Here is a 23,586-nt window from a genome sequence, read left to right on the forward strand (position 1 = left end):
CTCTTTCCTAAATGCAGATGGTTGGAAATCAGAAGCTTGCACTGGTTTCTGCAGTCTCATTTGAACCAATCCTTCAAGAATACTAACAGCTGCCATTTTAGACCTCTGATCCCCATTCTTGCTATCCATAAAATTTTATTCCCCTCCTTTCTCTGCTCGTTTCATCAGAAATCAATCTTCCAATAATGCAGGTAAATTGCAGCCCTACCTTACAGCCATATTTTTTTTTTTTGCATGCATCTTTCTGGTGAATTTTGCAGAACAAAAACTCCTTCATCCATCCTTCCCAGCCCAGGCCATGAGCACAGTAATCATCACACTTCCACAACACCTCACCGGCAGATTTGCACCTGCCACTCACATCTGTCTCTTTTTTACCATCCAGGAAACAAAGGACTCGTTCACACCTGCCCCAGCAGCGAACTTTGTGCTCCCAGCACCAGCTCCCCCCTCCCTCCTCCCAGTCACACACCTGTCAGAACATTACCCCACCTATTGATGTGTTTTCCTCACAGCCATCAGCTGCCCATCCTTCTGAAGGGAACACTGCTTTATTACCTGACCACGGGAGAGCATCTCTGTCCACACAGAGGTGCTCATGGCCAGGGCAGAAGTGGCCCTCAGCAAGTGCCACCTGCTGAAGCTGAACTTCAGCAGCCTTGATTCTCTTCACCCAACCTCTGTCTCCAGCAACAGGCACAGAAAGGCTGATAGGAGAGGAAAGTTATGGAGAAAGGCACATTCCTCCTCAATCCCAGCAGCACAGTGATGGTGGATGACCCTGGGCAGCAGGCAGGACTGTGCCCAACACGAGGCAGACAGGGAGAGTCACCCTGGGACCCTCAGGAGGAGGGGACTGTGGGGAAAATATGGGGAGAGGACACAGCTCTATAGCTGATCTCTGCCCACCCTGTCACTCCTACCAAGCTGCTTTGGTTAAGTCTCAAGATTTCATGCACCCACTTGTCTCTGTCACAGCCTCCCTGCATCAGCTTGGGCAGATTTTTAAGGTGACATCTTACAAACACCTTGGAGGCTGATTTTCCAAATGTTCCCCATATCCCATGGCAGTATTTCAGGTCCTGTTTTCTATAACGTTCTGCTACCTTTTGCCACCAACTACTTTCAAAATCTGTCAAGGCAAGATTGCAAACTGAAATGCTTCTACTGACAGGATTTGAATAGCTCTCCAAGCCTTGTGCTGCATTTCCTCTGGTACTGAGCAGAGGTGACAGCATTCCCTGTTTCTCCTCCTCTGTGCAGGCAGCAGGCCCTTGGGCACAGGGAGTTTGTATCCCTACAGGACCTGGGGCTGGGAGACTCCAGGCTCATCCCAGCTCTGTGCCATCCTGCAGATGCTGGTGCTGATAGAGGACACTGAGCTGTGCAGCTCAGGGTCACTGCTGCTGCCTGGAACCACCCGCTTCATGTCCCACTTCAATATCTATTCTAATCACTGAAATTACTTTTGTGGGAGTTGACACAGAAGAAGAGATTGCTGGATTGATATTCTGTCTGGCATTGATGAAAACCTTTTTATAATACCTTAATCCAGCACCCACAGAAGCAATTTGCTAATCTCTTGCTGACTTAGCTTCCAGCGGGATCGACCATGGGCAGTCACATTACCTGGCCAACCATATTATGTTCTTTTTATGCAGAGAGAAAATGTCCTTCCTGACCCCAGAAGATGGTCATCCTTTGCTTTGAAGCCTGAGACCTGATTACCATTGTCCCAGATTGCAGGGCTGCAAATGCTATTAATTGCTACAAAGTTATGTAGCCTTTTACACTTCAAATCCATCCGGACTTTCATCTCAGCCACATCCTGCAGCAGGGAATTGTGTGCCTACACTATACACTGAAGAAAGGACTATTTCCTTTTAATTTGCTTTAAAAGTTGTGCCCTTTAATTTTGATGTGGTCCCCTTGTTCTTCTATCATCAAAGTGTTAAAATACTTCTGATCACGTTTCATTTTAACCTTCATTTACCTTTGTACTGGAACCTGAATGTCCCTCCTCACTCCCAGCTTTCCCAGACTAGATGAACTATAATTTCCAGCCTTCCCTTATTTAACTTGTTAATATTTGTAAAGCAATTTAAAATGTATTAATATGGTTCAATTATAATATCACTTCTATTTTCCATCCTTCCTTTTAATGTCTCAAGTGTCCATCTAATTTGCCATCAATCTCCATTGATTCTCCCTCTGATGATATGTTAGTCTTTATAATATCCCGGGGAATATTTCTTCTGCCTTCCTGACCAGCATTTTGGAACAAAGAAGCTGCATACTGATGAACCATAAACATGATTCACTCTGCACTCGGCATGTGCATGGATTTGTTGTTGTTGCTTAGGCTTTGGTCTTGGAAATCAGTTTCATTATGTCCATGGGGCTGTAATTAAAAATTTATCTGTGTGATTCCAATTGCAGGATCGGGCTCTTTGTGGTTCTGATTGCTCTCGGTTGGCGACAATTGAGCCCAGGTGTGAAAAAAGTCTGTGCTTGATAAACTTTGAGCAATATCTGAGCACTCAGTGACACATCCTGCAGCAGCACAGCCTTTGGGACAAGAGGGGTGATTTTGACATCTATCCAGTCACAAAGAGGGGAGAAAATTGACATGTGGTTATTCACCCCTTCTCTTTCCCATAGAAAGCTGGGAGACACCCAAGGAAATTATGTGGTACTAGATCTAACCCCCCCCCCCCAAAAAATTATTTTCATAGATGACTTGTGACTTACTTCATTACTGCAGAATGTTATTAAAACACCAAGCATGAAAGGAATCAATAAAGAAATAGTCAGACACAGGATATTCCATCTGGCACTGCAGATGACAGTCCTCAGACAACCACTGACTTTGTGTGTCCCCACACAGCTGAAAGGTTATCCCAGGAGTGACAGCACTCATCCGTGTCTTTCTGATCCCTTTAGTGTCCTACTGTTGTGGTTAGAACACTTCTCAGTTTTTTCCAGTCTTAACAAGGCCCAAGCCAGCTTCATCAGCAAAATAGATCCCTCCTTCATCCCTCATCCTCCAGCAAATTCCCTGAGCAACACTTCCAGCTCCAATCCGTCTTTTCACCTTTACTCTTCCGCCAAAAAGCAAAAAGGGTTGATGCACATGTATCTCTAATTGCACAAAAAGACTAGTTTAGTTTTATCTAAATATTTCTAAACTCAAGTTTCTGCTCTTTGGTTACTTTAGGTAAATATTGCAGGAAAATCCTAATTGGTCTCTTTTTCCCTGGTTGACCAGATTTATCTATTCACTGACCTAAAACATGGTCCATCATTTTCAAATACTTTACAGTTCTCTTTCAGGAGAGTGGAAATGGCAGATGAACACATTATCAGCATTCTCCAGCATAAAACAGTAAAGCCTGGAGTTGTTTTGCAGAAGTGACTCCGAATTTGGATGACATGACAATAAGCAATTCTAGAAATAGCTGCTCGTCTTAAGGCTATGTTACAGGGATCCTTGTTGCTGCTTTCTTCTCTCTGTTCACAATCTTAGCACAAACACTGTGCTTTGTTAGCTCTTCCCTTTGACTTTCTCAGCATTTCTTAGGCATTCTTTGGTCTCAGCTTGTACCTCCTAAGCTCGCGCTGCTCCCTCAAAACACGCCTTTGATTCGGGCTGCAAACCTCGCTCAGCACAGGGCAGTGTGGGAAGTGGCTGGAATAACATTCCTGGTCCAGGCAGGGAGGTGGTCTGAGCCAGGAGGGACCCAGAGCCACATATGTACCCCAGCATATGTCAGAGGGCTCTGCTCACCCGCTCACCATCTGCACCTGCCTGAAGAGCAGCCACGCGCCAAGAGCAGCCCGGCTGCTCCAGCACCCGCATCCTGCCCTGCTGGTGTCTGCTCCACCGAGCCCAGAAGTCCAGCTAAGGATTCCCACCTGCTCATCCTGCTCCTCCTGCCTGCTCTGAATCCCCAGCCTCCTCCCTGGGGTCACAGCTCATTTCTGTTCATTCTTCCCCCGGTTAGTTTGAGCTGCTTTGTGATTTTCCACAAATTCCTTTTAGTTATTTTTTCTGCTCCCGCAGCCTCGCCTGGAATGTGCTGCCTGCATGAGGGGATGGTTTTAAAGCTCACCCTCCCTGTCTTCCACCCTGCTTAGCAAGTCAGCATCTACAGTTGTGAGGATAAATTACCACAGGGGTCTCCAGTGTTAGCAATGTATCTGACAGCCACACACACAGCCAGGGCAGGGTACAGAAATGGCTAAAGGGGACCGGTCCTGCCGACTCAGGACTTCTGGCCAAAACTGCATCCAAAACCGTGATGGACACAGTGGAGTCCAGAGCACAGGCCAGGTTCTAAATCACACTCTAAATCAAAGCCTAAGAAAGAGATCCTAACTCACCCCAGAGCCAGTTAACAGCCCTGGCTTCAACAGGCTGCAGTGATTTACAGCAAGAGGCTGCGAGCTTTTCACAGGAACTTGCTGTACAACATATTCCAGCTGTAATATGCAAAGATATTAAAGTCCAGGCTGTAAGAAGACCTGTCATAAGGCTTCAGGATGTATCTTCTCTAAATACCAGGGTAAAGGATGTACTTCCTATCAGCAATGAGACAGATCCCAGGCATGAAAAGACTACAGGATCCAGAGCTACTCTACTGGAAATTGGGAGACCAGATGGGAGGGAGAGCTCCCTCTTCTCCTATATTCCCTTTTGATATCCAACAAAAAGTGCTGGAGCAAATTGTTGGGGTTTTGTTGGTTTTCTGGAGCTTCTCTTCTGTGTGAGAACCTCCCATAGCTTGGTTTGCAAGCTTGGTGTGTCAGCTGTGAGCTGACTTTGCTGTAATTCATGACTGTCTGGGAGGGAAGATGTCTCTGTAAAGGAAATACTCCACCAAATAGTGCCCACTGCTAACACACACACACACACACAGAGAATTGTTCTAGGGCTGCAAAGCTGTACTGGTGCTTCTGGCACATCAGTTTCTACCTCTGCCCAGCATTTCCATCAGTGAACAACAGCATGTGTCTGGCAAAGACAATTCACTCCATCCTCCTCTGCAGGTGACCCTCTCTAGATTATTCACTCCTCTGTGACTTACTGCTATTCCTATTGCCACTGGAAGAGGTGATCCATCAGCAGAGCAACTGGTGGTTTTTCTGGAACAGGAGCCAGAAATCACATGTGTGATAGTTCAAGCACTGGGGAATGCAATGTCAACACCCAGAAAAATGCCACCACCACGGGTGTCACCGTGGGTGCCACTCAGCCACAGCAGCAGCTCTGTGCAGAGCTGAGCTCTGCCAGCTGCACCGTGCAGGCAACAATAAAATGGATGGAGAACACATGACTTGAGAAGAACAAATAGCAAAAACAAATAAGCATCTTTCTCCTGTGAAGCTGCTTGCAAGTCCTGCCTCAAGGCTGCAGGAAAATAACTCCCCAAGCAGGAGGCTGTAAATGTTGTGTTAAACTCCCCAGCCCAGGCTCAGGGGAATCCTGGGCCTGACTCTTGTTTTCTTTCCAAAATGACATGTTCATATACCCAGTTTATGCCACCTCCACTTGGGATGTGATCCAGCATTCCTGAAATAAACTTAAATCCTTCCATAGCCTTCAGCTCACTCTAAATCAGCTGCTCCTCTGATTTCTGCTTTTTCTCCCATTCCTCCCTCCCACTAGTCAGGACTTTTCCTTCCCTGGCACTGCACAGCTTAGCTCATCAAGCCAGCAACAGCTGTCCCGTGCCTACTCCAAACCCTGGGAATGTCACCTCATTTGTCTGGTCCTGCTCTGCCCATCCTCTCTCCAGACAAAAGTACCTGGTAGATGTATCCACTTTGCTTCCCCAGCTCTCTCTCCTTGATAACATTTCCCTTTCCCACACCACCTGCAGCCACCAGCCCGCTGCAGCCCTGGCCAGACGTGCTCCAGGCCCAGCACATCAGCTGGACATGGCCATGCAGAGGCACAGCAGGCAGGGGAGAACCTTCCCTGGCATCCAGGAACACTCTGGAGCACACACATTGCCGGGAGGAGATGTTTATTTTGCCCTGACTCAGCTCAGCACCATTCCCTACCTCATCCTGCTCTGGCAGCCATCTTCCATGGGAGAGGGAGAGCAGCAGGACCAGTCCCAGTCCATGGATCTGTTTAGAGGCCAGATCTCTGTGTGTGTGTGTGTGGATATTCTCCCTTGCTGAAAAGCTGCTCTATGTGGCCTGGAAGGAAATGGGCCAAGGTCTTTAGTTGTTAAAAATCTCATGATACTTTTGCAAGCAGGATGGTGTAAATCAAACAACCGGGCACAAGCTTCCTCGGTCTGGGTAATTTATATTCTGCCTCACTAAGTTCATCTCTGCACTTCCAATGCATGAAGTGATTTTTCACTTCCCCTGTAGTATTTGCTGGCACGGAAAAGCTGCTGGGCTCTGTCCCAGAAGTAGCTGCATTTCATCACCGGGTGAACGATCCCTGCTCGCACCGGGCCGGCTCCCCGCAGGCTGCGCTCGCCCGGCAGCTCCGGAGCGGGAGGAGCGGCCCGCACCCGTCCAGCCGCACCGGGGCTCCAGGAGCAGAGCCCCGCCGGCACCGAGCGCCAGCCCCGGCCCCTCCGCCTCATCCGCGGCCGGGGATAGGGGCGGGGGATGCGGGCGAGGATGCGGGAAGGGATGCAGGCAGGGCTCAGGGCAGGGACGCAGGCAGAGATGCGGGAAGGGAGGGATGCGGGAAGGGATGTGGACGAGGATGACTATATGCTGAAGAATGCGGGCAGGGATTCGGACAGGGGTGCGGGCAGGGGATGCTGCCGGGGAATGGAGGCAGGGATGCGGGCGGGGGTACGGGCAGGAGATGCTGCCGGAGAATGCGGGCAGGGCTGGGTGGTGATGCGGGCAGGGATGATGCGGGCAGGGCTGGATGCTGATGCGGGCAGGGATGATGCGGGCAGGGCTGGATGCTGATGCGGGCAGGGCTGGATGCTGATGCGGGCAGGGGTGATGCGGGCAGGGCTGGATGCTGATGCGGGCAGGGATGTACGCTGATGCGGGCAGGGCTGGATGCTGATGCGGGCAGGGATGATGCGGGCAGGGCTGGATGCTGATGCGGGCAGGGGTGCGGGCGAGCCCCGCTCCGCTCCGCGCCCGGAGCTGCGTGGAGCCACAGCGCCCCCTCCTGGGGCCCGGCGGCACCGCCCGCCCGCCGCGCTGGCGCAGCCGGGCTGAGCGGGGCTGAACCGGGCTGAACCGAGCTGAGCGGGGCTGAACGGGGCTGAACCGGGCTGAGCGGGGCTGAGCGGGGCTGAACCGGGCTGTACCGGGCTGAGCAGGGCTGAGCGGGGCTGAGCCGGGCTGAGCTGGGCTGAGCCGGGCTGAGCGGGGCTGAGCGGGACTGTACCGGGCTGAGCGGGGCTGAGCGGGGCTGAACGGGGCTGAGCCGGGCTGAGCGGGGCTGAGCTGGGCTGAGCCGGGCTGAGTGGGGCTGAGCGGGGCTAAACAAGGCTGAGCTGGGCTAGCGGAGCTGAACAGGGCTGAGCTGGGCTGAACGAGGCCACACAGCGCTGAGCGGGGCTGAGCGGGGCTAAACAGGGCTGAGCTGGGCTAGCGGGGCTGTACCGGGTTGAGCCGGGCTGAGAGGGGCTGAAGGGGGCTGAGCAGGGCTGAGCAGGGCTGAGCAGGGCACGGGGTGTGTTCCCTTTTTTGGGGGATCCCTCCCTGATTTCCCACCTCCCAGCACCGTGTCTCGCAGTGCTCCGGGGTTCTTCACCCTCATTTATGTTCTTCAGTTATTTTTTTCCAGCCCTCCCCAATCAATTTTTTCCTGCTTTCTCAACATCTCTGCTGTAAATACCAAGTCCTGGGTAAAGTCTAGAAATCCCCATCCATTCCTGGGAGCTGGGTGCGGATCCCTGGTTCTGGAGTCAGTTCCTGCCATGCTCTCCTGAGCAATGCACCTGGAGAAGGTGGTGGGGCTCCTGCCTGCTCAAAGATGGGAGGATTTGGCTTTGAAGTATTTCTGTCACACAGACAACAATGACTATTGTCTGCTGGCAGACCCATTCCCACGGAGTGTTTAGCATCCGCCTTACACATACTCCCAATGTAGTAAACAGTGGTGGTTAGGAGGGAATAGGGACAAATCCCATGCCATTTCTTTTGGGACACATTTTACCTAAAACTAGCCAATTCACCATATGTTCCTCCTCTCCAAAGTTTTAACACTGACTTTAGTCAGCCTCATTATATTCCTACTCTTGGAGGCTCGTGTCCTCACTAGGCCCTATGGAAAGAGGGGAAGAGGAGGAAGGTCAGAGGGGGATGTTAAGCACCTCTAACACCAGTGACATCATCCCCCTGTGCCCACTCTCATTTCTGATCAAAGGGGCATGCAAAGGGAGTATCTGTCCCTTGAGTATGGGAGGGTTTTTCTCTGAACCAGGGTAAGACTGGAGTGGAGCCTTGCATTGTGTGTTTTAGCCATCGATGTGTGTGTGGTTCTGCTCACACACACTCACACACATTTTAAAGCTATGTAACTCCAGCAGAGCTCTTCCCATACTCCCAGACTCCAGCTCTTGATCAGGGAAGGCATGATGAGTATGGAAATGCCACCGCTCCCCCAGCCATTTCCCTGCTTCCCTGTCTGCTGCTCGTCTGCCTTTCCAGTAGTGAAATCATTCCCAAGTCCTGGGAATCTGCAAAGAGCCATAAAACAAGCGTAGACACACCAAATGTAGAGGGTTTTCTGCTGAGTTGCAAAGGGCTTTGGAGTCAGACAAACCCCAAATCAATGCTTGGAGCCAACTACAAGAGAAGAAAGCTACACTGGAGGAGCAAACCCCCTACTGCGAGCCCTGCAAAGACGACAGCATGTGTGTGCTCATGTGAACTTCTGAAGGTTTGATTTACATAATAAGAATATCAGTGCAGCTATTTCTGCCCGTTCAGTGTGTGTGGATCCCACCTGTGTGGCTGAGCGTGCGGGAGCTGCGGGGCTGCAGAGCTTGGAGAGGGGTTTACAGAGCGAGCCTGAGGGGCTGTGTCTGAGCCTGGGGTGGGCTGCGAGCTCCACAGCATGTGCTGGCTGTGCTTGGCTTGTACATGCTCCAGGGAGAGCATGGTGGCTTGTCTGGGGTGTGTGGGAGGGAGAGAGTCCAGGGCTGGCTGGCTGCTACTCGCAAGCAGAGCTGATCGATATTTTTCCTTTATAAGGAATCTTTTTTCAAAAGCCTTTCATGTTCCCTACACCAAAGCCACATCTCCTCTTTACTCGCTCCCTCCTCCTCTCGCTGTCTTCCCAAATACTTCTCTACAACTCCTGGGAAAGCAGATTTACTGCTATGAACACATTATTATTATGCAGCCAGATGAGCAGCCAGAGTAAAGCATGAAGGACCCTTCTGTCCTGCCTAGTGCAGATGTCAATCACACGGCTAAATTCAAACACCAATTCTGCCAGCATTTCATCTGCTGCTGGGTTCCCTCCATGAAGAGGAGACTGCATCCAAGAAGTGACACCTCCTCCCCTTCCCCACTGTCAGGTACCAGCACGGGGGAACTCTCCAAAGCCAAAACACGCACACCTATAACCCCCCTCCTCTCTCCAGATGGTCTCTGGGGATTTAGACCCAGCCTGTGCTGGACCCGGGGGTGATGCAATGGCATGGAGATGCCCTCCGTCCCGCCATTCCACAAGGACTGGAAAAAGGCAAAGTTACGCTCCACACCAGCCTCGCAAGCAGCGCGGAACGGGGGAATGAATGTGGGGAAAACCCATCTCCAGCACCGCGGGGTGCAGCTCCCCGCCACCCCTTCCCTCCCCCGGCTCTGCCGCTGCCTCCCATCCCCGCTGGAAGTAGAGGCAATCAGCCCAGTGTGGGATTCGAGGCGACAGACTTTCCTTTTCCTCCGCGATTTGCTTGTCACTTGCGAAAGCGGAGCAGCGGATTAAGTGGAGATGACACCATCTCCTTGGGGACGGTCCCCCCCTGCTCCGGGATGTATCGATACTCCGGAATACAGATGGATCCTGGCTGCCTCCCGCCCCCACCGCCAGCCCAGCCGCGCCGGGGCTGAACCCCAATCGCCGGCCATGCTCCGGGGGGGGCTGCCCCAGTAAAAACCAGCGCTCGCAGTGCGCGAATCTCGGCACCACGCGTGCAGAACGGAGCTGCGGGACTTGGCCATCCATCCCCCCGGGCAGGCAGGGCGGGGGTGCGGGCAGGGGGAGCGGAGGGGCCGCGTTACACAACGCGCGGCAGGACGGGGGAGCCGGCCCCGGGCACGGGCAGAGCCGCAGCCGCAGCGCAGCAGCGCTCGCCTTACCTGATGCTAATGTCCCTCTGTGGCGGAGATCGGCTCGCCCGTGGCTTTTATTCGGCTCGGTAGGAACTTGTGGGAGAGCTTCTCTGTCCAGCTCGCATACTGGGTGCGGGGCTGAGACTGCAGGCGTGAAAATCCTGGGGCTCTAGCAGTCCTTTTCATGCTCAGACAGAAAATCCCCTTCCTTGATCCAGATCGCGGGCATTAAGGGCAGAGGCAAGGAAAAAAAAAATAAAATTCCGCTTCTCCCCTTCTTCCTTTTCCTTTTTCTTGCTTTTTTTTTTCCCCCTTCCTGTGCCCCCCCTCTCTTCTGCTGCTCAGTTCGTAGCCATCGGGGGAAAGAGCAGAGGCAGCAGGGAGAATGGAGAGGGGGTTAGAAATAAAAATGAAAAGAGCTCCAGGAGGGAAGCGAGAGGCTGGGCTTGCCACCGGGGGAGGGGCTTGGAGCGGGCTAGAGAGGATGAATGGGGAAGAGGAAAGCAAGGCGGAGCCCCAGCCTGGCCATTTTATTCTAAGAAGTGTTTTGTACATAATTAGAGAAGGGGAGGGGCCGGGGGCAAAAAGGAGGGACTAAAGCTCCGGCCAGACGGAGCCTGGGCCGTGGGAAGGGAGGGTGAGACCGGGAAGGGCCGCGGGATGGGGCTGCGGGAGGGGTCGAAACTTGTCCGCCGAGGGGGTTTGGGGAGGAGGCAGCAGCGGGGCCGGTTGCAGACCCCATTTAAATAGACCCCATCTATTTCATTTTAATTCTATTTTTTTCTACCCCCACGCCTTCAGTTTTCTCCTCCCGGACCCGGAGAGCTCCCGGCTGGTGGGAGAGCAGGATGAGCAGGATGGGCAGGATGGGCAGGATGAGCAGGATGGGCAGGATGGGCAGGATGGGCAGGATGGGCAGGATGAGCAGGATGAGCAGGATGGGCAGGACGGGCAGGATGGGCAGGATGGGCAGGATGGGCAGGATGAGCAGGATGGGCAGGATGGGCAGGATGGGCAGGATGGGCAGGATGGGCAGGATGGGCAGGATGGGCAGGACGGGCAGGATGAGCAGGATGGGCAGGATGGGCAGGATGGGCAGGATGCTCCCGGCCTCGCTGCGGGGATCCCGGCTCTCCGTGGGGAGCGGGGCCGGGGCCGAGCCGCTCCCCAGCCCCGCCGGGCGGGCGCGGTTCAGCACCGCGGACAGCGCCGGCCGTGCCGGGAGAGCGGGGCCGAGCGGGGCCGAGCTGGGCCGAGCTGAGCCGGGATGAACCGAGCCGGGATGAGCTGAGCTGGGTCGAGATGAGCCGAGCCGAGCTGAGCTGGGCAGAGCCAGGCCGAGCCGAGCTGAGCCGGGCCGTGCTGGGAGAGCGGAGCCGGGATGAACCGAGCCGGGCTGAGCTGAGCTGGGTCAAGATGAGCCGAGCCGAGCTGAGCTAAGCCAGGCTGAGCTGAGCTGAGCTGAGCCAGGCCGAGCCAAGCTGAGAGCAGCTGAGCCGAGCCTGGCTGAGCTGAGCCGAGCTGAGCCAGGCTGAGCTGAGAGGACCAGAACTGGGCCAAACTATGGATGCAGCCGGCTGCGCTCCCGGCCTGGCTGTGTCCCCCAGGTGAAAGTCCCTCCGCTGGATTTGGAATTGGCTTGGGATGGGGAATGGAGATGGGGCTGATTCAGGGGCTTGACCCACCCAGATAAACCTCAGCAGACCAGCAAAGGCTGCCCAGTGTAGGGGCAGAGCTTAACAAAACTGTGATGTGAGGCTTCCAGACAGGGACCCCGAGGTTTCCAGACACTACCCCTAGGCAGTGGTGGGGCTGGGCTGGGCTGGGCTGGGTTAGGCTTGGCTGAGCTGGGCTGGGCTGGGCTGGGCTGGGTGATGCTGATAGTGGGAAAAAAACACCCACCTCATGCAGGGTGTGTGGGCCAAGGAGGGCAATGGGAGATGCCCTCCTTCCTCCAAGGACAAGCCCTTCTCTGGCCTGCAAGGACACTCTGTCCTTCTCTCACCCATCCCTTGTGGCTACAGAACATTGTCTTAAGCCAAATCTTCAGCAAGTCTTTCCTAAGCAGAATTAGAAGCTGTTTTGTTAACTCCAAGCTGCTCTGACTGGGCTGAAGCTCAGCTTATGCCAATGGCAGGGTGCCCAAATCCCCTGAGTTGCGCCTTTTTCCAAGGGACTGCTCAGCCACAAAGCACACTTCCTGGTGAGCCACCTTGGATTCTGTCACACCGACTCAAATAAAAGACTGAAATGATTCCCACAGATTCCCCTGGTGCAAGGCCACAGAGGAAACTCCACAGCAGGGAAAATTCAGGCATTAGGTCTTACACAGAACATACAAACAAGGCGAAAGCCTTTGTTTAAAGAAATGGCACGTGGGGATATCATCAGTGTGTTTTTTCCTTGATGCTCTTGGCATTACCAGAAGTGGAAGGAGAAGCCTTGTGTCCTACATGAGGCTGTTTGAAATAAAAGCAAAGGCTCCATGAACCTGCAGTGCAGCCACATGGGTTTTGCCAACTCAACCAAGGCAACAGTTCTGGGTGTCTTTCCTCACTACACCTGAGAAGGCTTCTGTGATTTGGTCTAGCAGGGTTTGGCACCGCCCAGAATGACATTTCATACTCCTGTGAAGAGGGAGAGAGAGAAAACAAATGGCATGATACTCTTCAGGCACCCAAAGGCCTCACAGACCTAGGGAACATTTCAACACCCAAGGGCTGTGTCAGGGGAGGGTCAGGTTGGATATCAGGGAAAGGTTCTTGTCCCAGAGGGTGCTGGGCACTGCCCAGGCTCCCCAGGGAATGGGCACAGCGCCGAGGAGGCTGCCAGAGCTGAAGGAGTTCTTGGACAACGCTCACAATGAGAGGGTGGGATGGAAGGGGTGACTGTGCAGGGCCAGGAGCTCCACTGGATGATCCTGGGGGGTCCCTTCCAATGCAGGGTATTCCATGATTCGGTAATTCTGTGATAAAGACTCCCTAGGAAGTAACACTTCCATCCACAAGGTCCATGTCAGCCAATTCCTGGGGCAGATGTCCTGCCTGGAAATAAGATTGTCTATCAATATAATAAAAATAGAAGTAGAGGAAAACATAAAACAATGTAAAAAAAGTAATTTTGCTTATGCTTTTCCCTGTCTGCCCCCCTCCAGTCACACATACACTGCTGCTGCCTCGTTCCCAAAGCTGTGACTGTCTCTGTATCAAAAGAGGATTATTTGGTGCATTGAGTATTCAACATGTTCTCTTACAGTATTGTTGTGTTCAATGAGCTTTGCTCATCTGAATGGACACTCACTGCATAGTCCACTGGTTTAATTTGCTGCTTTGGAAACCTAAGCAGGTTACAGCATATTTGGCTATGTGTCTGTTCTTATGTGTCAAAGATAAGGTTTCTGGATGCCATTTTTAAAAACAAAATTATTTCACTTCGGTAGCTTTCTCTTTTCAGTGGTCTCTTCTTTTTAGTCTTGAGTATTTCAACTCACCTTCTTCCTACAATGAACAAAGCCTTGATCTTCACCCCAAATCAGCAAAGCTCCATTGAACAAGGATTTCTATTTCTTCTTCCAGTAAGGATTTTTTTTTGAGCTTTTAACAATTTTAGCACATCCAATCCTCACTTTTTTCCACCCTTCTTTCCTCAGATATCTTAAAAGCAATGTTTGGAGTTCTTCAAACTATAATATTGTTCCCATTATGAAAATAGAAACCAGTCTATCAGAAGAACAGAACTTCACAACACAAAGAGTTAAAAGAGAGAGTCTCCAATTTGCATGCACTGGGCAAACAAAAAATTATGGTAGTGACGAGGATGGGGAAACAGTAATTTGGGAAACAGTAATTTTGACTCTTTATTAGAAGTTGAGGAATAAATCACATGGAACTGAGAGACCTAGAAAGCAGAGAAGTGTCCATGTTGATCACTCAACAGCTGCCACAATGATGGACAAAGAGGTTTTCTTGGTGTGTTCCAGGTATGCTGTGGGTGTGGGTTAACCCCAGTGGTCAGCTCAACACAGCACAGTCATCCCCTCACTGCCCTCCAGCCCATATCCAGGGGCCTGGGGGAAGAGGAAAGGGCAAATAAAAACAAGAAAACTTGGTGATCAAGAGAAAATGTTTCAAAATTGAAGCAGTAGAAGATGATTAAAAGAAAACAAAGAAGTGAGACGAAGGCAAGCACTCACCATGTCCCACAGGTAGACAAATACCCAGCTAGATCTCAAACAAAAGATGACTAATCTAACCAAAATCCTCTTTTCCCTCTTTTCATTGCTGAGCAAGATGTTCATTATTGAAATCATCAGTGTGTTAACAGCAAATGTTCTGGTCACAGATCTACAACAGGATCCTTTGAGCTGCTACGGGGGACATTCACTCTCCCCCAAACAGGCCAGCACAAAGTGCCATTATTATTTCTTGCAAAAGGAGCTGTATGTGCCAGCTGCACACAGTGAATTCTTCATCTCTGTGATTCTACAGCAAAGCTCACTCCAGAGTCCCATGAGCTGCTGAAGATATTCAGACTCCACTCTGTGTTCTTCTCATGCTACAGGCAAACTTTTCTCCCTCACATATCCTGTTGTGTTGTCCTCCTTGAGGATGCACAATGTATTCTTGTCAAGGTTTCACAGACTTCATTGTTTATTACAGGCTAAAAATGGATTAAACTTGCTTTGTGAGCATTGTATTGATATTCTGGTGCTCTCCCAGTCTCTTGTGAAATATATTTCCTCTTTTTCCTCTGCAAACAATATCACAGCAAGCAGTGATCTTACCCAGACTGTGCTTTGTGCTGGCTGCAGAGAAATCCTGTGCACCAACCAGATCCATCTGCTGCTGGCATCCCTGAACAGCTGGAGGGGTGTCCCAGTGTTCCCCAAGCAGGATGGGTGACACAAAGGGCTCCACCAGGCTGTTCTAATGGATGGCAGAAGAAGGCTGTGAGTGGGCTCAAGGGTGAGGCCAAGAGGCAAGGACCATGCAGAGCCTGTTTCCATCACCCCCAAATGCAGAATTAAAGGTTTAAGTTGAGTCCTTTGCAGTGGCTGGGGAAATTATGAAAATCCCAGCCAAGACAAAATGCTGGCAGGTCCCAACAGAGTGGGAAGAAGCAGTTGGGAAATGTTTGTTTGTTTGTTTATTTGTTTTCTAATAGGAGTTTCTAGTTCCCTTGCATTAAACTGAACAAACCTTCTTGGTGAAGTTCTTAGATACCTTAAAAGTTCAGAACTCACTCATCTTTCCAAATAGGTTTTCCATCTTTGCATTGTTCCTAAATTAACATATCACAAATTTATCCATTTAGAAAAATCCATTTCCAGGTTAAAACTAACAAAGGCAGAAATGCCATAACTTCAGAATTGAACTCCAGCTGTCCTGGGCACCCACCTTTCAGGACACTTGTTCTGAGCACCATGACCTTCTGGGGTTTCAGAATTACATTTTCAGTTTCACGAGATTCAGCTTTCTAATTAGCTTTTTTTGTATTTTTCCCTGCTGGTCTGCTTCTTAGCAGATGTCGTGTGAGAAAGAAGTAATAATGATTTGTCTTTCATTGAAATTTAAAATAAGGCAGCGACCACTCTGAGGTCAAATCTAGGAAAATAGAGTGGGCAGAAGGAGCAGTGGGAATTGGTTGTTTCCCAGCTCCAAAGACTGGTTCCCCACTGTCATTGATATGACAGCTCCTGGCCAAGAGTAGATCACACAAATTAATGATTTGACCCATTGGATTAATGGGGAATTATAACAGGCCCGACATTTGGTCTCAGGTATTCATCTAAACATTCTCTGCAGTTAACAGAAAGTGGTAATTTTAACTCTCCAGGTGTAATCTTCCTGTTATCTTAGACAGTATCTTTGACATGGCTTGAATTTCCTTCTGAAATTGTCTCTCTCTGTTGACTCTAAAGGGAACCAAATCAGTGCTTAGATGAATTCCTAAATTTTAGAAGGATGAAGCCAGAGGATTTGAATACTTTCCTTTAGAGCTTATATCTGCTGATTTTCCCATTTAGGCACAAATCCATATTCTTTATTAGCAGTCTTTCATATTCCCCATTGTTGCCATTGTGTGGGACCAAGCACAAGTCATCAGTATTCATCACCTGCAGTTTAGTTTCCTTCTGAACTTGGACAACGACTTTCAAAAGGGAGCTACTTGTAACTCCCAGCCCATCATGAGCTGCACAGAAGGCTTCAAGCCTCACTCTGCCTCTATCTGCAATCACTGAGCACTTCAGACCACTCAAAAAAAAAAAAAATAAAAGTTGGCAGATGAAACCCATGTGCAGTCAAATGCAGGGACTAGAATGTTCAATGGGTTTCTTTTTTTTCTCTTATTCCTCACTCCAAAATGTCTGTGTTCTAGTAACTGTTTCATATCTCACCCATAAAATTCACAGCTAAGGAGATGGCAAAGCAAGAGGTGTGCTTATTATGAGGCAGGCAAGAGACAAAGAGGGTTTAGCTTGATTAAAAGAGGTGCAGAAGAGCCACTGTCACCCAGAGTCCCAGCTAATTCTGATGAGAGTGAGAGGGTCAATGCTTCTGTTCTGGATTTCCCCATCCAGCAGGGAAGGCCCTGCATTGGATGTGAGCATGGAATAATGGTACCACCCCCAAGAGATGACTCCAAGTCATGCCACAAACACTCATCCCACTCATGACTGTCCAATTGGTCTGATCCATTGTAACTCTCTGGGACGTTGTTTTCAGCCCCTGGAAGGGGTGGCTTTGTCTTTTTCTCCCTGGATTGTAAATAACAGCCAAGTCACCTGGCTCTCTGCCACACAACACAGCAGGGAAATTCTGTAGCCTAAGGTCCAAATCGCCAGGACAGGGAGTCCAGCATGTTCCAACAGATTCATGCAACCTAAATGCACTTTTTTCAACAACACAAGTCCAGGTCAGAATGGACCATCACTATTATCTTTGGAGCAATACACCTAGCAAACAATGAATATAGGGGGTGGAATAAAAAGTAACTTTATTTTTTTTTCATCATTGAGTATTATTTGTGATTTATTTGGGAGAAAATCTGAATCAGTGAGGAATGCCATGTCTGAGAGCATGCTGCTGCTCTGAGATAAGTGCATTTTGCCTCAGGTATGCAGTGAGTCACCAGGTTGATGGCTGGTGCATTCCAGCACCCTGAGAAGTGGAGCTGTTGTTACCTCACAGTAACCACATGCCTTGAGCAATATTATTTCTCACCTACAATAGGGACTTTTTATCTGGTTAAGACAAAGTGATGCCATCGATTTTCAGGAACTGTGTTGAAAGTGCTTCACAAAAAAACTCTGCATAAACGCAGCCCCTCAGGCTAGTCTGGTTAGTGGCCAGAGCAGGAAAGGACAAATCAAAATATTCAGGAATCTATTTACAGAAACATGGTCAGGTAAAGCAAGAAGGAGCCGTGCTGTGAGTGCCCTATCCAGGTGCCTAGGACCAAGATCTTTGTGTGCAACACAGCTGTTTAGATGCAGCTTTTATGGCACTGTTCCCCAAGCAGCATGCTAAAGAGTGAGCATAAAAACTCCAGTTCGTTTATTTTATTTGGATGCTTCCCAAAGCAAAGACTGCTACACATACTCTGTGTGTGCACACCTCTCCCTGAGCAGTCCTGAACCCAGCTGCTGCCTTTCCATGGAAATGGGGATATTCCTCACAAGGAACTTTGCCTCAATCCTTCTTCCCTTCCTCTATCTTCCCTTCCCTTCCCTTCCCTTCCCTTCCCTTCCCTTCCCTTCCCTTCCCTTCCCTTCCCTTCCCTTCCCTTCCCTTCCCTTCCCTTCCCTTCCCTTCCCTTCCCTTCCCTTCCCTTCCCTTCCCTTCCCTTCCCTTCCCTTCCCTTCCCTTCCCTTCCCTGATATGCCCTGGTACCAGCAGGTTTCAGATTTCCATACCAACCACTCCATTCTCTGTGGGTTAAACATCAGGCAGAAATTCAGGTCTGGGGAATCCTAGAGGTTCTTTTCCCCTCTGTTTTCCCCTCTGGGTATGGATTTGCCAGTGGCAGCTCTGAACCAGCCCAGATGTCCCCTCAGAGCATTGCCCTCCCCTGTGTCCCAGTAGATCCATACCCTGAGCTCAGTCTCTGCCAGCAATGAATTCTGCACACTCAAGGCAGCTGAAAGGGCTGTGGCTGTCAAGTGTTTCTTTTTGTCGTGCTCAATTCTTATTTTCAAGCTCTTCTTATGCTTGTGACACCTTCTCCAGGAATAAACATTTCTTTCCCTGTTTGTTATAGACCAATTCCCTCCCAGCCAGTCAGCATTTAACTCCTCCAATGTTTCCTGAGGAAAATCACCCAGCTCACCTCTGGAGGGAGTGATCTGTTGTATAAAATGTTCAGGACCAACTTGGACACCTGGGATCTATTTTTAGCTCTGCTGCTGCTGATAGACACATATTCCCAAGGGAATCACATTACTCCTCCTCACTTCTCCTTGCATCTGTGTAATACAAGAGATAAATTACAGATCTACTACTCTTGCCAGGATTATTTGTGTTTGTGTAACTTCCACCTGGAAGCCAGACTGAGCTAACTGCAGTTGCCCACCCAGTTTTTTGCCTACATAAAGGCACAAATGCAGCCAAATATTGAGGTATTTATGGGCAATGTTACAACTGAGAGCACCATGGCCTGCAGTTATCCACACCAGCAGGACTCAGCCTCCAGGGGAATTCTTAACTCCCTCTACCAAAGCCTCTCTGGGCTCTGTGGATCATCCTGAGGGAAAGTTCAAAGGTTTGCCTCACAAACCTCAGTATGGCAACAGGTGAAGACAAAAGGAAGCAGAACTGACCCTGTTGGTCATGAGAGGGGTGTAGAAAGAACCTGTTTTACACAAAACCAGAGGCAGAACTTGGAGAAAACACAGCCCCAGACCTCAGTTAAATGTCTTTAATCTCCAAATCATCCATCTCTACACGTGTTGACAAAAACCACTCTATAGGGGCAAAGTAATTATTTTTATTCTCTTTCTTTCCTTGCTGCCTCACCAATACTTGATCAATATTGTCATTAAAGCTCTGAGAATAGGTTCTGTTGGTTAATCTGTGCCTTGAGTACAACAGAGAGAGAAAGGAAAACAAAAACCCCTCAATCATGTCACTCTTCCACAGCCATCACCAGTCCCTTTTTTTTTGGGAAAAAGGGGCACATCCATGGATGTCTCTTTCACAAACAACAAGGCACATGGTCCTGGCTTTTCAATAGGCATTTGGAGCCCAAGAGAGCTCTCTCACCAGGGGCAATTTGTAGGTAGGTCAGGTTTAGAGGATGAAGTGAGTGAGGTATCCTATAAATAGCTGGCTTATTGTATATTTAGTGTATGCCTTTAACAGGCTTATGCTGCCATTAAGTCTTGTGTGGAAGAAGGGAGCCATTGTGCCACTGCAACACTGACCTAATTAGCTTTGCTGAGGATTTCTTTAACAGGTTTATTCTAACAAGTTTAAATGTCTGATAACTGATTTATAAGGCCTTTTAATGAGTCTCTGTCTTCCTCTGTTGGGTTTAATTCATGTTGCTGCTGCTCAGTAAGGTTTTGCATCTACACAGAAGGCTGATTGTGATGTGCTCAGGCTTTGATAAGCTTTATTCTTGCAGCAGATTCCTTTCAGTGTGCTGAAGGAGGTGGAGGCACGTATATTCCTGTAAATAGGAATGTGTGGAAGAATGAACTTTTTTTTTTTTGAATTGCATTTCAGAGCTGTGCCTTTCATCCAGAGAGGTCTGAGCAGTCTCACAAACTCCTGCACTCAAATTCTGCTCGCTGGAAGACTCCCATTGATTTCAAGTGGGTTTCTAATCACAGACAAAATTCCTGATTGGTGCATTCACCACCAAAATGATAAGGGGCACATTGTGCAAAAGATAACTCCAAGCATGGCCTGAGCCTGCTGATATCTCCACAGCACCCTGAGGGTCCCTTGGGTGACAGGTGAGGTGTTCCCAAGCCTTGTTCCAAGGGCACCATGTAGGATATGGGGCTGTTCTGACCCTGATGCTGAAGGTGAGAGGGTTTCAAATCCTCTGACTGGGCAAAGTATCCTATTATAGCCTCTTCCAGGCTCTCAGAATGTGCAGAGATGCACAGTTTTCTTTGTGCACCTCCAAACACCTCTGTTCTGGAGGCAATTAAACATAAATTTAGCTGCACTCTTATGAGATGCTGTATCTGAATTACTTCAGCAGGTAGGGAAACTCAAGCAAAACCTGTCAGAGCATTAATCAGAATTGCCCCACGGATCACTGGAATAGATTTTAGCTTTCCCAGCCCAGTTCTGCAATCTCAGGCTTTGTGTTCTCCATGCAGAAATAAATATCAGCTTGTTCTACAATAAAAGAAGAAAGCACCTATGTTTAGGCCAAAAGACATTATTGTTCAGATTCAAATAATAATTATAATTGATAATTAATAATACACAGATAATGCTCACATTTAAATCAAATTATGTATTAAATGTGGCATATTACTATTATATATAACCATAACTAATAAATAAAGTCAAAGGATGTGTGACACACACTGTTACACCATGCACCACGTGATCCAGACAACACGGACAGACAAACTCCTCTTTTGATCTCATTCACACTCAGATTCACCCAGGCAGAGAGAGCCTCAGCCACAGAGAGCACCATGAACTTGATGGCTGGTGGCAGAATTTTCTGTCATCTTTAGAAGATGATTCTGCACAGCAAATTAAAAAGGAGGTTCAGGGAAAAGCCAGCACTTTTTCCTCCAGCAATCAGGGAATCTGCTGTAGGAATGAAGTCATGTCTCTGTGAAAGGGAGGAGGAACTGCAGGTGGATGTATGTGCTCACACAGACAGAAAGCCTCAATCTTCTAGATTTACTTCCTACCCCATTTAGGATAAGGTGGAAATATTCTTATCATTTTTATAGATGAGAACCTGACTGACTGAGGGCACTTATCTGTAAAGTAACATAGAAAAGATGTGTCCAGACAGCAAATTAACTGTTGCTTTCAAAATATCACCCCTGTTTCCTAACCCTTGGATCAACCTTCTTCTAATGGAAGCTTTCAGTCCATAGTACCTCCAACCCCTGACTTCATATCACCAGTAATAAGTGAAGAATTAACTATCATTGCTTTCTGTATAAAGGGAGTCTGGAAGAGACCCTGGAGATAACTGCTTGTTCAATTTGCTTCACCTCAGCTCTGCCAGTGATTTTTTTTTGTTGTTGTTTTTTTTGTTTGGGTTTTTTTTTTTTTTTTTTTTTTTTAGGGTCTGCTAGCAGAAGTTTTACATTGCAAGGGAAAAGGAAGAATCAAAAATTATTTTCCACCCAAGTTTTACTAAAGAGTTCTCAATGTGGCAGGAAATATTTCCAGCATGTGATGTTCCTTCTCAGCAGCATTTCTAAACACAGACTCATCTCTACAGGACAGAGATGGATGTATACTCCCTAATGGAATGGGATTTTGTTTAAAAATATCAATATTTTGCCCCCAAACTTTACATGGAAAAGGCTTTTGTTTCAATAACACTTCTCAATCACAGGATTCTACTTAGACTGAAAACAAAGACACAGAAATTTTCAGTCTGGCCCCTTGGGATGCGCAGGATTCAGAGGCTGGGACTCCAGCTGGGTCCCTGTGTGACCCTGTGGGCTCTTTGCTGCAGGGCTGGCACTGCAGGGTGGTTCTGCCCCAGCCCTCTGCACACTCCCCAGCAGGGGCTGCCATCAGGGAGTGTCCACGTTCTACCCCTGGAGCACACCCAGATCTGCAGCCCAGCCCCTTCCCCTGCACCTCTTACAGGAGGAGCTTGAGCCTGGACAAGGAGAGGCTCTGAGGATGATTGTTCCAGCCCATCCTCACCAGTGCTCTCCAGCTCTGTGACTCAGCTGGGATGATAAAAACCCATCTCAGCTTCAGCCAAAGCCTGACCTTAGTTATCAACAGCACAGGTTGTGCAGAGACTGCTGATGGAAGATTTCTTTTAGCATTTCTAAGCAAGAGTGAAACCTCATCCCCACGACTCCCCAGTTTTTCTTGCAGCCTGTTAGCATAAATCTCTACCCTTAAAATAAAAAACCCTTTCCCTGACCATATCTCCCCAAAAATCTCCACTTATTCCCATCCCTGCAGCTGCATTTTTATGTGAGCACAGCACAGTTCCTTCAGGTGTAAATGATGAGTGTCCAAGCTGACCTCCACGGGCTCGGACCTTCTCCATCCCTGACAGCAAGGCCAGCTCCTCCCAGCCAGCTCCTCTGTGCAGGGCTAATAAAAGGAGATATACCTTCCCTCCCCACCTGTTTAACACAGTTGTTTAATACAGTAATTCTGGGAGAATGTGCATGTTGGGAATGACTTACTGTTATTGTGTGCATTTAGGGCAGCCTGAAGATTCAAAAACAGAGATAAAAGTTCTATTATCCAAAAGGCCCCTGTGCCCACAGCGATGTTTATGAAAATCATTTTGTTCCCTTGCAGTTTGACTTTGTTTTATCAAACACTAAAGCATTTTAAAAGGTGCATGGAAAGGAAATGCTTGCTGGAGCCACCTCAGCTAGATCAGGGATAACCTCTCCCATCTCTGCTGCCTTCTGACTAGATCCATGGTCCTGGAAATGAAGAGGTGGGATTTAAACAATTCAGCTGTTTTCTTGCTTCCTGCATTTGGAGAGAAAAAAATAAAGGAAAAAAAAAAAAAAAAAAGAGAGAGAGAAATAGTCCATTCATAGCTCCTTACACCAGCAGGAAAAAAAAATAAATCTACGTCTTATTTAGCACAGCACACTCCACTGCTCCAAATTCCTTTGTTGTTGACTGTAAAAGTCTTGTACTCTTCAGCCATCATTGTTACTATGTTACTTTTAAGAACAGACTCTTAATTTTAGGACATTCTAGATTCTAAAAGCTCTTCTTGCCTTTCAGACATGAAGCTCCTCAGACCAAATATGTCTTTACTTATGTGTCTGAACATCTTCTGGTACAACAGAGCCCTGATCTTTGCAAGAATTCTGAATTTCTCTTCTACTGCAGTTAATGGTAATTTTTTTCCTGATGGAGTAATTCCATTGGTTGCTACATAAAAGTGAAGAATGCTTTAATGGATATTCTTTCTGCCTTCTGAAGGTTATTCAGAGCAGGAAAAAATATCAATATCTCCCCACCTGCAGTACTGGGTCCTGTCAAGCTCCCCAGCTTTGGAGGGCTGAGGCATGCAGGAATGTGTAGCAATAACATATTTGCCATTATTCTTTTAGTTAATGGCTGGTCAATGCTGATTCCAACTCCTGACTGCTGCACT

At 48.8% G+C, this 23,586-nt stretch overlaps 1 protein-coding gene across 1 annotated transcript in view; it reads right to left on the bottom strand.

Moving 5' to 3' along the window:
• The window catches only part of BRINP1 (BMP/retinoic acid inducible neural specific 1), a 94,130-nt gene extending 83,402 nt beyond the window's left edge, over nucleotides 1–10,728 (bottom strand). Inside the window, exon 1 of the mRNA XM_054646601.2 lies at nucleotides 10,309–10,728. The gene's annotated coding sequence lies outside the window, so the exon portion shown is untranslated. The remainder of the gene's footprint in view (nucleotides 1–10,308) is intronic.
• Between the last annotated feature and the right edge of the window lie 12,858 nt (nucleotides 10,729–23,586).

Source organism: Agelaius phoeniceus, chromosome 21 (assembly GCF_051311805.1).
Source record: "Agelaius phoeniceus isolate bAgePho1 chromosome 21, bAgePho1.hap1, whole genome shotgun sequence".
In the NCBI taxonomy this organism is placed as follows: Eukaryota; Metazoa; Chordata; class Aves; order Passeriformes; family Icteridae; genus Agelaius; species Agelaius phoeniceus.